Source organism: Panthera uncia, chromosome E1, assembly GCF_023721935.1.
Source record: "Panthera uncia isolate 11264 chromosome E1, Puncia_PCG_1.0, whole genome shotgun sequence".
Lineage (NCBI taxonomy): Eukaryota > Metazoa > Chordata > Mammalia > Carnivora > Felidae > Panthera > Panthera uncia.
Window position 1 is genome coordinate 2716168 of NC_064814.1, and position 11519 is coordinate 2727686.

The following is an 11519-nucleotide window of genomic DNA, read 5'->3' on the forward strand; positions in this document are numbered from 1 at the left end:
CGACCAATGGGAGAGCGGGGGCGGGCGCGGGGCGGGGCGCGCATTGTTCGCGGCGGGCTCGGCCTCGCGCCCGGGGCCGGGGTCCCGCGCGCGCGCGGGGGCCGGGCCCGGGGTTGGGGGTGGGGTGCGTGTGGGTCCCTCGCGGGGAGGAAGGGGCAACTCGAGGCCTGGGACCCGGGAGCCGCCCGCCGTGCCCCGCTTGCGCCCCGGGGCGCGCCCGGCCTCCTCCGAACTTCGTTTTCCGGGCAAAAAGCCATTGTTCGGGCCCGAACGGGGGGAAGTCGGCCGCTTCCTGCCCCGGCCTCCGAGGGGCGCTGCTGCGGGGCCCCGCCCGCCCTCTACCCTTCCGCACTGGGGCCCCTTCTGCTTGGGGCAGAAGTCTTCTCTGTTTTGCGCGCCAGCCAGCCAGCCGAACGGGGCCGGGGGCGGGGAAGGAAGGGGAGACAAAGTACTGGGGCAGGGGAGCAGCCTAGCCTTTTCCCCCCCAAAGGCGGGAGAGAAAAACGCACCAAATGAAGACGCCTATTGCTCCGTGTTTTCTTAGAGCCATGAAGAGTGGGACCCACCCCCCAAGAATTAGGGCACGCCGTTGGGAGGAAAGCAGTTGCACCTTTTCTTACTTTGTTTCGCGGTTCTGAAGAAATGAACGTGATGGTGGGGGTGGGTGGGGGTGGGAGCGAGGTTGAGGAGATGATTCTAACCTAGGACTAGGTCTCTGATGGGCCCGACGGGATTTGGCGATGTGTCCTTTGCATCAGTTGCACGTGACGGAAAGGAGACCGGGTGGGGGGGGGGGGGGGGGGGGGGGGGGGTGGCCTGGAGTCCTCTCTGGGGTCATCGTGGGCAGCCTGCCTTTTTATTTTCTTCTGCTGAGATCCGTATTCCCTTGAGCAGCTCCCCCTTAAATCATTTAGAGCTTGAATCAAAGTCAAACGCTGAGTAAAGGCGATGTGCATCAGCCTTAACTTTTTCCACATCAATACAGTTTAACTCAATGAAAACCCATCTTCTGGTGTTGGCGTTTCCCTTGAATGCAGCTGCCAAGTGCTCTCTCTGCTGAGCAAATCAGAAAGTCGTTTCTTGTCGCAGGAGAATGTCTAAAAGTAATTTTTGATCATTAAAGCCGTATTTATAAAAATTCTGCAGGAGAAATGTATTTGTCGTTGTTGTTCTAACGGAAATGCCTGCTGTAAAAATTGGGAACTGCAGGGGCCCCATCTTTCCATTTCTGGCATGTTTTCCAGTTTATTTGGTTAAGTATGTTTCATTCATTTGATATCCTGGAGAGACTTTGGATAACATTCGCAAACTTAGATATTGCTTGCAAAGAAGGCAGGAAGGAGGACTCGCCTGGGTCTGGGTGGAGGTGATGGCTCAGGTGGGAGGGGCTGTAGCCCAGAACCCCTGCTTGGTGGTGAAACCCGTCTTCCTGGGGTGCAGAGAGCCGCTCGCAATCTGCAGCGGTTTCTGTGTCCCCATCTTGTGGAACCACTCAGTAAATTGTGGGGCTGAAGCCAAAGGTGTATTTATTGTAGTCCTAAAAATAGCTGGGTCAGTTTCAACTCAGGTTTCCTTGCAGAATTTGTCTTGGGTGTGAGGTTTTTGCCCTGGAAGTTTCCAGTTTCCTCTTGGTGATATATGGTTCCCTGGGATACTTGCTATCATTTTTTTTTTTTTTTTTTTTTTTTAAGAAAAGGAAGCTTAAAGAGGGGAGTTTTTTTCTAGTTTGTCTAGAATTTGATCCTAACCTATTTAAAAAAATCAATTTCCTGAAAGGGGTAACACGTGCATCGTCAATTCCACTGTGCACCCCCAGTTTGGGTAAAATAATGTTTAGATAATTTATTTGGAGAAACAGATATGACAGATTTGAGTAGAATTAAGTTAGCAGATAAATAGGGTGGTGGTTGATCCAAAATTTGTGAAATGTTCCATAAAAACAACACTGGAAGTAGGCAGAAGCAAGGAATAATTCCAGCTAATCCAATTGTGTCAAAACATGGGTTTGGGCTAAAGCAGATTCTGTCTTCCGTTTTGACTGTCACAGACTGTCGCATTTAAGAATTATTAAGACAAGTCAGAAGTAATTATTTTCTTGCTCATTCAACAAAGAGTTACTCAGCATTTGCTATCATCCCGGCAAGAGTAGGCACAGCATGGAGAGTGCCTAGCAGTGCTGTTGTCTAAAGTCTTTTTTTTTTTCTTTTAATGTTTATTTATTTTTGAGAGAGAGAAAATGAGAGAGAGAGAGGGACAGAGCAAAAGCTGGGGAGGGGCAGAGAGACAGGGAGACACAGAATCCGAAGCAAGCTCCAGGCTCTGAGCCGTCAGCCCAGAGCCTGACGCGGGGCTCGAACCCGCAGACCGTGAGACCGTGATCTGAGCCGAAGTCGGACGCTCAAGCGACTGAGCCACCCAGGGGCCCCAAGTGCTGTCTCAGAGGAGCTTTCAGCGATGTTCTTGTATCTGCAAGTGCCTTGTACCTGCGTTTTCAATAGTTTTGCCATTAGCCATTTGTAGAGAGTGAGCACCTGAAATGTGGCTAGTGGGATTTTTGATTTTATTTAAGTTTAGGTAACTGAAATTTAAATAGCCACCTGTGGCTAGTGGTCATGTACCTGGACAGTACAGGTCCATAGGAATGTCAGGGATAGACTCTAAACACATTTCAAGCAAAAGAGTCATATACTGCCTTGACTTCATCCTGGAACGTGCATAGTTTACTTGTACCCCCATGTACGCTTTCTTACATTCGAGAACGTTTATAACACATACAGGAAGGCGTTTATTTTTTTTTTTTAATTTTTTTTAACGTTTATTTATTTTTGGGACAGAGAGAGACAGAGCATGAACGGGGGAGGGGCAGAGAGAGAGGGAGACACAGAATCGGAAGCAGGCTCCAGGCTCTGAGCCATCAGCCCAGAGCCCGACGCGGGGCTCGAACTCACGGACCGCGAGATCGTGACCTGAGCTGAAGTCGGACGCTCAACTGACTGAGCCACCCAGGCGCCCCCAGGAAGGCGTTTAAAATATGGGCATACGGGAGGACGTTCAGACTAAATACTTCATTTAATGCCATTTTCTTTCTACGCAAGTGACAATGCGCGGGACAGATGTTAACTCACTGATGTCTAAAACATCTCTGAGAAAGGATAAATGTTTTCATGCTCCTCCTGTGACTCAAAAAGCTGAGACACTGGGTCAGGGATGATGGTGTTACTTTGCAGTGAATGGGAGTCAAGGATTGAGATGAAGCCAGGACCCTTTGGTCGGCCGCCTTTGGCAGCTGAAACGAGGTAACATTACTTGTGCCTTACAGGGTGGTTTTAGGACAGCTTTTCGTTTTTCTGCAAATGCCGTGTCATGACTACAATCAGGGTTGGCTGTGGAAAGAGTAACTACCACCATGCACCCCAGACACGCTTCCTGATCCCACAGTGAGACCAGGATATGGAATAATACATTGCACCGTCTTTAATATTAAAAACATTAAAAAAAATTTTTTTTAACGTTTATTTATTTTTGAGACAGAGAGAGACAGAGCATGAATGGGGGAGGGTCAGAGAGAGGGAGACACAGAATCTGAAACAGGCTCCAGGCTCCGAGCGGTCAGCACAGAGCCCGACGCGGGGCTCGAACTCACAGACCGCGAGATCATGACCTGAGCTGAAGTCGGACACTCAACCGACTGAGCCGTCCAGGCGCCCTTGAACAATCTTTAATATTTAACATGATGACTTGTCCCCCACCGGGTCCCCTCACGTTTGTAAGGCTGAGATGTGACTTACAGGCTAGCCATGTTATGTGATGCTGATTCCGTGTACGTAATGGATACGTATTATGTATACCTGACACACACAGTTTCCGTGCCAGAGCTCAAGTGAGAATAAGCACAGATAGGCTGCTTGCCGAAGCTCTCAACCTCAACCTTTTCCGGTTTGCCCAAGAATTGCCTGGGTGCACGGTGCAAATATTGACCCCTGCTCCCCCCAGAGCCTGACCCGGGAAACCCCCAGGCTGTCTTCAGCCTCATTGCTTAGTACGCTTCCTACCAAGGGCAGCCTGTCCTCACTTTACAGATGTGGAAAAGCAATCCCAAGTTGCTTAAGTCTTGCAGCCGGGGAACCTCTACCTGCCCTTTCCACCCTGTGCCTGGTGGGGGCCGGCAGGCCAGTGTGGAAGGAATTCAGAGGCCTGCACTCAGGAGGCCCTCCAGGGCTGACAGAGACAGCGGCAGCTGGGACCCGCCCCCGGGGCCCTTAAAAACCTGCACAAACTCGAACTCCTCACCTTGGACTCTTGGGGCCGGGAAGGTTAAGGTTACAGGTGGTGAGCAGTGGACGGTTAACCTACCCCTTTATGGTGTTTTGGAGACCAGCCCACCGCCCCTTGCGGGACCCCCCCATTGCATCAGGCTTTTATTTTAAAGAGTGTCATTTCTTAATTTTGCAAGCAAATCGGTCCCCGATGCCAGTGAGAAACGGTGCAGCGATGAACGTCTTTATCTTTGCACGTGCAAGGTGCTCGCACATCTGGAACAGCCTGCCTCGATTTTGTACCAAAGAGCTCATTTTTGCTCGAGATCGCCAAACTGTCCCCGAGGGGTGTGCTGATTTACATGCCTGCCCCAGACACACGGGGCTGACTCTGTCCCCGCGTTCTCCGCAGACCTAGGAGTTGTAAGTCCATCCAGGGCGTTTCTGGACACTTAGCTGGTTTCAGTGCTGTTCTAACACAAATCAGTCATGTCTGTTACACGCCCCACATCTGCTTTTTTTCAAGACCTTTGCCTGGTGCGGAATTGTTCGAGTGTAAAATGGTTTTATGAGTGCGCTTTGCCAGTGTGAGATGCATCATTTTACAAATTCAAAAGTAACTTGCACTTAACAATGTTCTGAAATCTAGGGTGACGCCCTTACTTAAAAACCGATAATTAGTTCGGGGATTCAAAGCGGTAAACGAATGCACATTTATGAGTTTGCTAATTGTTCTTTCTGGCTGCTGGAGGTGATCTTGGACGTCCTTCATAAATCCTTCGAGCACCACCAATAAACCCACGGGCTTCGGGAATGGGGGTTCTGAGACCCTGCTTACAAATCCCCCTCAGAATCAAGTGTTCGTTCTGTTCCACCCCCGTCGTTAGCTGGGTTCCTTTTTGTCTAAAAGAACCCACACAAAGAAATGTCCTTTCGGTCACACAAAGCAAAAGAGATTTGCGTTGCCTTTTTAAATCCTGCTGCGTTTTGTTGAGAGAATATGAAATTAAGTCCAAAGGACGCTTCTTTTTTTTTTTTGTTAAAGTCCTTTCTTTGCTTCCTGTTGGCAAAAATCTCAGTGATAACGAGAGGAATTGCATTTGGAGTCAGGGAATGTTCGAACCCGAAGGTGGGGTGGGGTGGGGTGGGGGGAGGTGCCTGGGTGGCTCAGTCGTTTGAGCCTCCGACTCAGGTCATGATCCCAGGGTTGGGGGATCGAGCTCCCCGTCGGGCTCCGTGCTGAGTGTGGGGACTGCTTGAGGTTCTTTATCTCTCTCTGTCTCTCTCCCTCAAAAAAGAAAAACAAAAAAACAAAAACCAGAAGGGACTGTGGAAATGCCACTTTGCAGGTCAGCACAGGGTGGCCCGGGGTCACTGTCCGAGCCTGGGCTCCTGCTCGTGTGGGACAGCGTCTTGCTGGCCACCCGGCTGCACGGCCATCTCTGAGCTCCGCTCCTCCACCGCCATCGGCCTTCGTGACTGTCAACCCAGCGGGGAGAGTGGGACGTGCCCCAGGGGTGCCACATTCAGAAGGTTCAGCAGATACACTCTGAGAAATCCCTCCGGTCCCTCCGGAGGTCCCTCCGGTCTCCAGCAGCCTGGTTCTCCATTCTAGAAGCAACACACATTCCCGCTTCCTAGGTTTGCTTCTGGGGGCATTTGGTCCCCTCCAGCAAGGGTGCCGGGAACCTTTCTTCCCCTCGTGCCCTCCAGTGGTTTTCCCTTGATCACGCACACGGCCGTGCACCTCACGGTGTTCTGGATGCTGCTGTTTTCTCTTAGCAGTGTGGCCTGAAGGTTATGGCCCCTCAAGTGGGGCGACCTGCCGTGTTCCTTCGGATTCCTCCAAGATTTTCTGTAGCTGGATGTATCGCGGCTTATTTAACTGGACCCTGACCGCTAGGTGGTGAGTTGTCCCGATGTTTAGCTCTTGGCATTAATTAAAAAACCAAGTTCCTCCGCACAGTGGACTTGGAGAGGCACAGGCCCGCCGCGAAGGCGTCCAGGAGGCCGCGTGAACACTGGTTGAGACGCTGTTAATTGAACCCACGAAGCACAGGTTGGTCCTCGGCCGCGGCCCCTTCGGCCCCGCATGTCCTGGCTGGGTTCCGTGAACACGCAGGAATAACTCCCTGTGCCGACAGTGGTGGCCGCTGTCTTTCCGGGGTATTTTGATGGGATTTTCCTCTTTGGGGCTGAAACCCGATCCTTCGTTCTGGCTACAGAAGCGAGAGTCTCCGTGTCACCGGTTTACATCTCTTTGGGTTCGACGGGCTGCCTCCTGTGGTCACTGCTTTTCTGAGGCTCCCGTCCTGGTGTGAATACTGCCGCCGCGAGCCTACGTGCCCCAGAATGACACGGCGGTGTCCCCACAACTTCAGTAGGTGGATTGGGACGTCCCGCGTAGCGAGATGCCAGCCGATGGGAATTTGCAAGGTGACTTTTGGGTTGAAACGACTCACACAGCAAATACTTACCAAGCGACGGCCCTTTGCCAGGCCGGTGCAGGAAGGCAGAGCGATGGCCACTGCGTGGGAGCCAGGAAGCAGGGCCAGCAGTGACCCGAGCCATCCAGGGAATCGTGAGGACATAAAGCACAGATAAGGGTGTCAGGTGCACCTAGGGTGGGGTCGTATTCCTCCAGGGGAACAGAACCAATACCAGAAATGCCAATTCCTAAAGAGATTTCTTTTTTTTTTTAACATTAACAATTTTTAAAAATTTTATTTTAGAGAGAGAGAGAGCACAAGCAGGGGAGAGGGGCAGAGAGAGAGGGAGAGAGAATTTTAAGCAGGCTCCATGCTCAGTGCAGAGGCCGATGTGGGGCTCAGTTCCGCAACCCTGGGATCGTGACCTGAGCTGAAGTCGAGAGTCAGAGGCTTAACCGACTGAGTCACCCAGGCGCTCCTTGAAAGAGATTTCTTGCCATCGTGGGGGCTATCTGGTCAGGTTGGAAATCGCAGGGCAGGCTGTCAGGGAGGGCGGGCTGGAGCCCTAGGGCTGAAGCCACCGTCCACGGGCAGAATATCTTCCTCCCAAACCTCGGCACTGTTCTCAAAGTCCTTCAGCTGATTGGGTCAGACCCACCCCGATTCTCCAGGACAATCTTCTTTACCTCAAGTCAGCCGATTGTGGATGTTATAGTCACATCTACAAAAATGCCTTCACAGAAACACCTCAATTTGTGTTTGATTGAGCAACTGGGGACAGTCGTCTAGTCGAGTAGACCCATAAGATCTCCAAGGTAGTGTTTTATTTATTTATTTTTAATTGTTTAAATGTTTATTTATTTTTGAGAATGAGGGAGACAGAGTGCGAGCGGGGGAGGGCAGAGAGAGAGAGAGAGAGAGAGAGAGAGAGACAGAATCTGAAGCAGGCTCCAGGCCCTGAGCTGTCAGCACAGAGCCCGGTGTGGGGCTCGAAGCCACGAACCGTGAGATCATGACCTGAGCTGAAGTCGGACAGTTAGCTGACTGAGCCACCCAGGCGCCCCTCCAAGGTAGTGGATTATCTGGAAAAAAAACCAAAAAACCCTAACTGTGGAACGATATTGTTTGTGTTTCCTAGGACTGGAATCACAAATTATTCACAAACTCGGTGACTTAAAACAGCAGAAATTAGTTTTCTTACCGTGCTAGAGGGCACGGGTTTGAAGTTGAAGTGTCATTAGGGCCACGCCCCTTCCAAAAGCTCTAGGAGGGGATCCTTCCAGGCTCTTGCAGCTTCTGCAGGAGGACGCCTGTGATTCCCGGCGTCCCTTTGGCACAGGGACCGTCCCATCTCTGCCTCTATCCTCACGGCGCCTCCTTCCCTGGGTCCTGTCCCCTCTGTCCTTGTGTCTCAGACCTCCCTCTCCTCACCCTTATAAAGATGCCAGTCGCTAGGTTGAGGGCCCACTCTAATTCCAGGGTGACATCCTCTTAACTCAATCACATCTGCAAAGACCCTCTTTCCAAATAAGGTCACATCCACGGGTCCCCATGGTCAGAGCTCGGACGCGTCTCTCTGGGGGTCACTATTCAACCCTCTGCAAATAATGTATGCTATTACTTCTGCCGTGTAACCAAAAGGAATCTGTGTGTTGGCGGATGCGTACAAATTTTCTGCAAGGATCCCAACACACTGATAGCAGTGACTGTGTTTGGCTGGCAGTGAAGAGCCCTTTAATGATCAATTTATGGACCAGTGACTCATCTACAGTGTTTTACCTTGTGCACGTATACGCTTACGGAAGGCGCTATTTCCTGAGTTACCTAACGTTTCAGCTCATGCATTACTTTGAGCTTTGCTAAAGTTTAATCTAGTTTTGGGCTCCTGGGTGGCTCAGTGGGTTCAGCGTCCGACTTCGGCTCAGGTCACGATCTCACGGTTCACGGGTTCGAGCCCCGCGTCGGGCGCTGTGCCGACAGCTCGGAGCCTGGAGCCCGCTTGGGATTCTGTCTCCCTCTCTCTCTGCCCCTTCCTTGCTCGTGCTCTGTTTCTGTCTGCTTCAAAAATAAATAAACGTTAAAAAAAAAGCTTAATCTAGTGTTTAAAACTTAGATTTTATAAAGTTTTTCTATAATAAAAATATTCAGGTTCTGGTCTCTCCTCAGTATATTCTGATTTTTTTTTTTAAGTTTATTTATTTATTTTGAGAGGAAGGGAGAGAGTGCGCCCATGAGCAGGGGAGGGGCAGAGAGAGGGGGGAGAGAGAGGATCCTAAGCAGGCCCCACGCTGTCAGCGCAGAGCCCTATGCAAGGTTCCATCTCACGAGCCGTGAGATCATGTCCTGAGCTGAAATCAAGAGTCAGATGCATAAGTGACTGAGCCACCTGGGTGCCCCTCTGATTTCTTTATTGCTGAGAGAAATTAAAGATTTAAATAAAGAAGACTGTTTATGGATTGGAAGATTTGTATTTCTAAGATGCTGATTCCCTTCAAATTGATCTAATGATGTGACACAATCCCATTACAAATCTCAGCACAGGAGCACCTCCCTCCTCTCCCTCTCTCTCGGCCCCTCCCCTGCTTGCTCTCTATCTCTCTCTCAAAATAAATTAGAAAAACCTAAAAAAAAATAATTAAAAACAAACCAAAGGAATTGATAAGCTAACTCTCATTCTGAAATTAGTGGGGGAACTACCAGGGAATTGGAGTCATCAATACACTTTCAAAAAAGGACAGGGTCGGAGAACTCACACTCCCTGATCAAGATTTACCGGAAACACGTAACCAGTGTAGTGTGGTTTAGTCTTGTAAAGTCCGAGAGGCCAGGGGGTGTGGTCTGGCTGGTTCGCTGCTGTGGCCCCACCGTAGAGAGGGCTCGGGGCACAGCGCACTCTCAAAAACTTGTAGAATGAATGGAGAAGGTTCTTTCTGTCGCTCGAAGGTGAAGACAGCCAGGGAGGACGGGGTTATGGTGGGGATGAGGCAGGGGAGACTTGGAAGCCGCTGGGACAGTGTTGGGACTGAGCCCAGCTCCCCCACCTGGAGGAGAAGCGGCCGCAGAGAGCCGGTGGCCTCGGAAGCTTCACTGCACATGAGCACACACCATCCTCGTGTGGAAGAGATAGCACCGAATCCTGGGTCCCTCTACCAAGGCAGTGGTGCAGGGAGCTTATGTGCTGCCATGGGCCCTGGAAAAGGATGACAGGTGCAGTTTGCACCAGGGCCGGTATGGACCACAGGACAGAATGCACCAGGGACAGTATGGACCACAGGACAGGATGCACCAGGGACAGTATGGACCACAGGACAGGATGCACCAGGGCCAGTATGGACCACAGGACACAATGCACCAGGGCCAGTGTGCACCAGGGGAAAGGATGCAGTAAGGGGGCAGCAGGCACCAGAGGGCAGTGTGCATCAGGGAACAGTACGTAGGAGAGACAGTTTGCACCAAGGGAGAGTGTACAGTAGGAGACAGTACCCAAGAGGGGACTGGAGGCACCAGGGGACAGGACGCAGTAGGGCACGGTCACGCAGGGGACAGTGTGCACCAGGATGCATGCCCTTCCATGTAGCTTCATCAGCGCGATTCCTTGTGATCGAAGTTTATCGCTCTTTTTGGTTTGAAAATCTCATTGAAACTTTCAAACGTGTTTATGGCTCTGACAGGAAGTGCCAAAATACCCCGTGGGAAGACCTTCTGGTCTTATGCCCACCCCCGCCCCGCCCCCAGCACATACAGCTTCCCTCCTGTCGTAGGCAGGCCCGTCAGGCCTTTCCCGCTTGATGACCTCTTGCAGGTCAATGTGGGTTTCTTGGCTTATTTAATCTGCGTATTGTTCTTTAACTGTGCCTCAGTTTAAATTCGTCCCCGTCAGGGCATAAATCCCCGACAGCGGGAATGCAGCGTTCACCACAAAGCTTGGTACAGAACGGGGACCCCAGCCGTACCCATAAAAATGAGCAGTTTGCAGATAGGCACGGGGCAAATTCATCCCCAGACAGGGCATATTTGTGATTTTAAGCCCTCAAGTCCTCAGTTCAATTAGAAATCCGTTTAAAAGTCCCTGGTAAAAGCTGGGTGAGCGTGTGAGGAAACTGACACTCGGGCACCACGGGTGGGAGTATAAACGGCTTCGATGTGTCTGGAAAGCAGTTTGCCGGACCCTCAAAACCACTCGTGCCCTTTTATTGGGTAATTCCACACCTAAGGAATATCCTAAGGAAATAGCAAGTAATCAGAGATGCACAGAAAGATTTCTTTGTGTACCGATTTGCTCACCACAGCAGAACTGATAAATACAATGGCAATAGCTTAGTGTTCATCCGTGGGCAGCTGACTTTACTAGACTGTGGAGTATTCATGCAAGGAAATTCACTACACTCCTTAAAGTTCAAGTTTTGGGAGCTCCTTGCAATGACATGGTGAAACCCTGTGGAATGTTCCAGGAAAAAAAGTGAGTTAGATAAATCTGCAGTGTGGTCTCCGTTTGGGGAAAACACCTATGTCTATGTGCATGGACAAGAGAGTGGGAAGAAATAATAAAAACAGTGTTTGCAGTTATTTGTTTCTTTAAAAATTTTTTAACATTTATTTATTTTTGAGACAGAGAGAGACAGAGCATGAACAGGGGAGGGGCAGAGAGAGAGGGAGACACAGAATCTGAAACTGGCTCCAGGCTCTGAGCTGACAGCACAGAGCCCGACGCGGGGCTCGAACTCACGGACCGCGAGATCATGACCTGAGCCGAAATCGGCCACTTAACCGACTGAGCCACCCAGGCGCCCCATTCTTTAAAAATTTTTTAAAAAATCTTTATTTATTTAAAAAA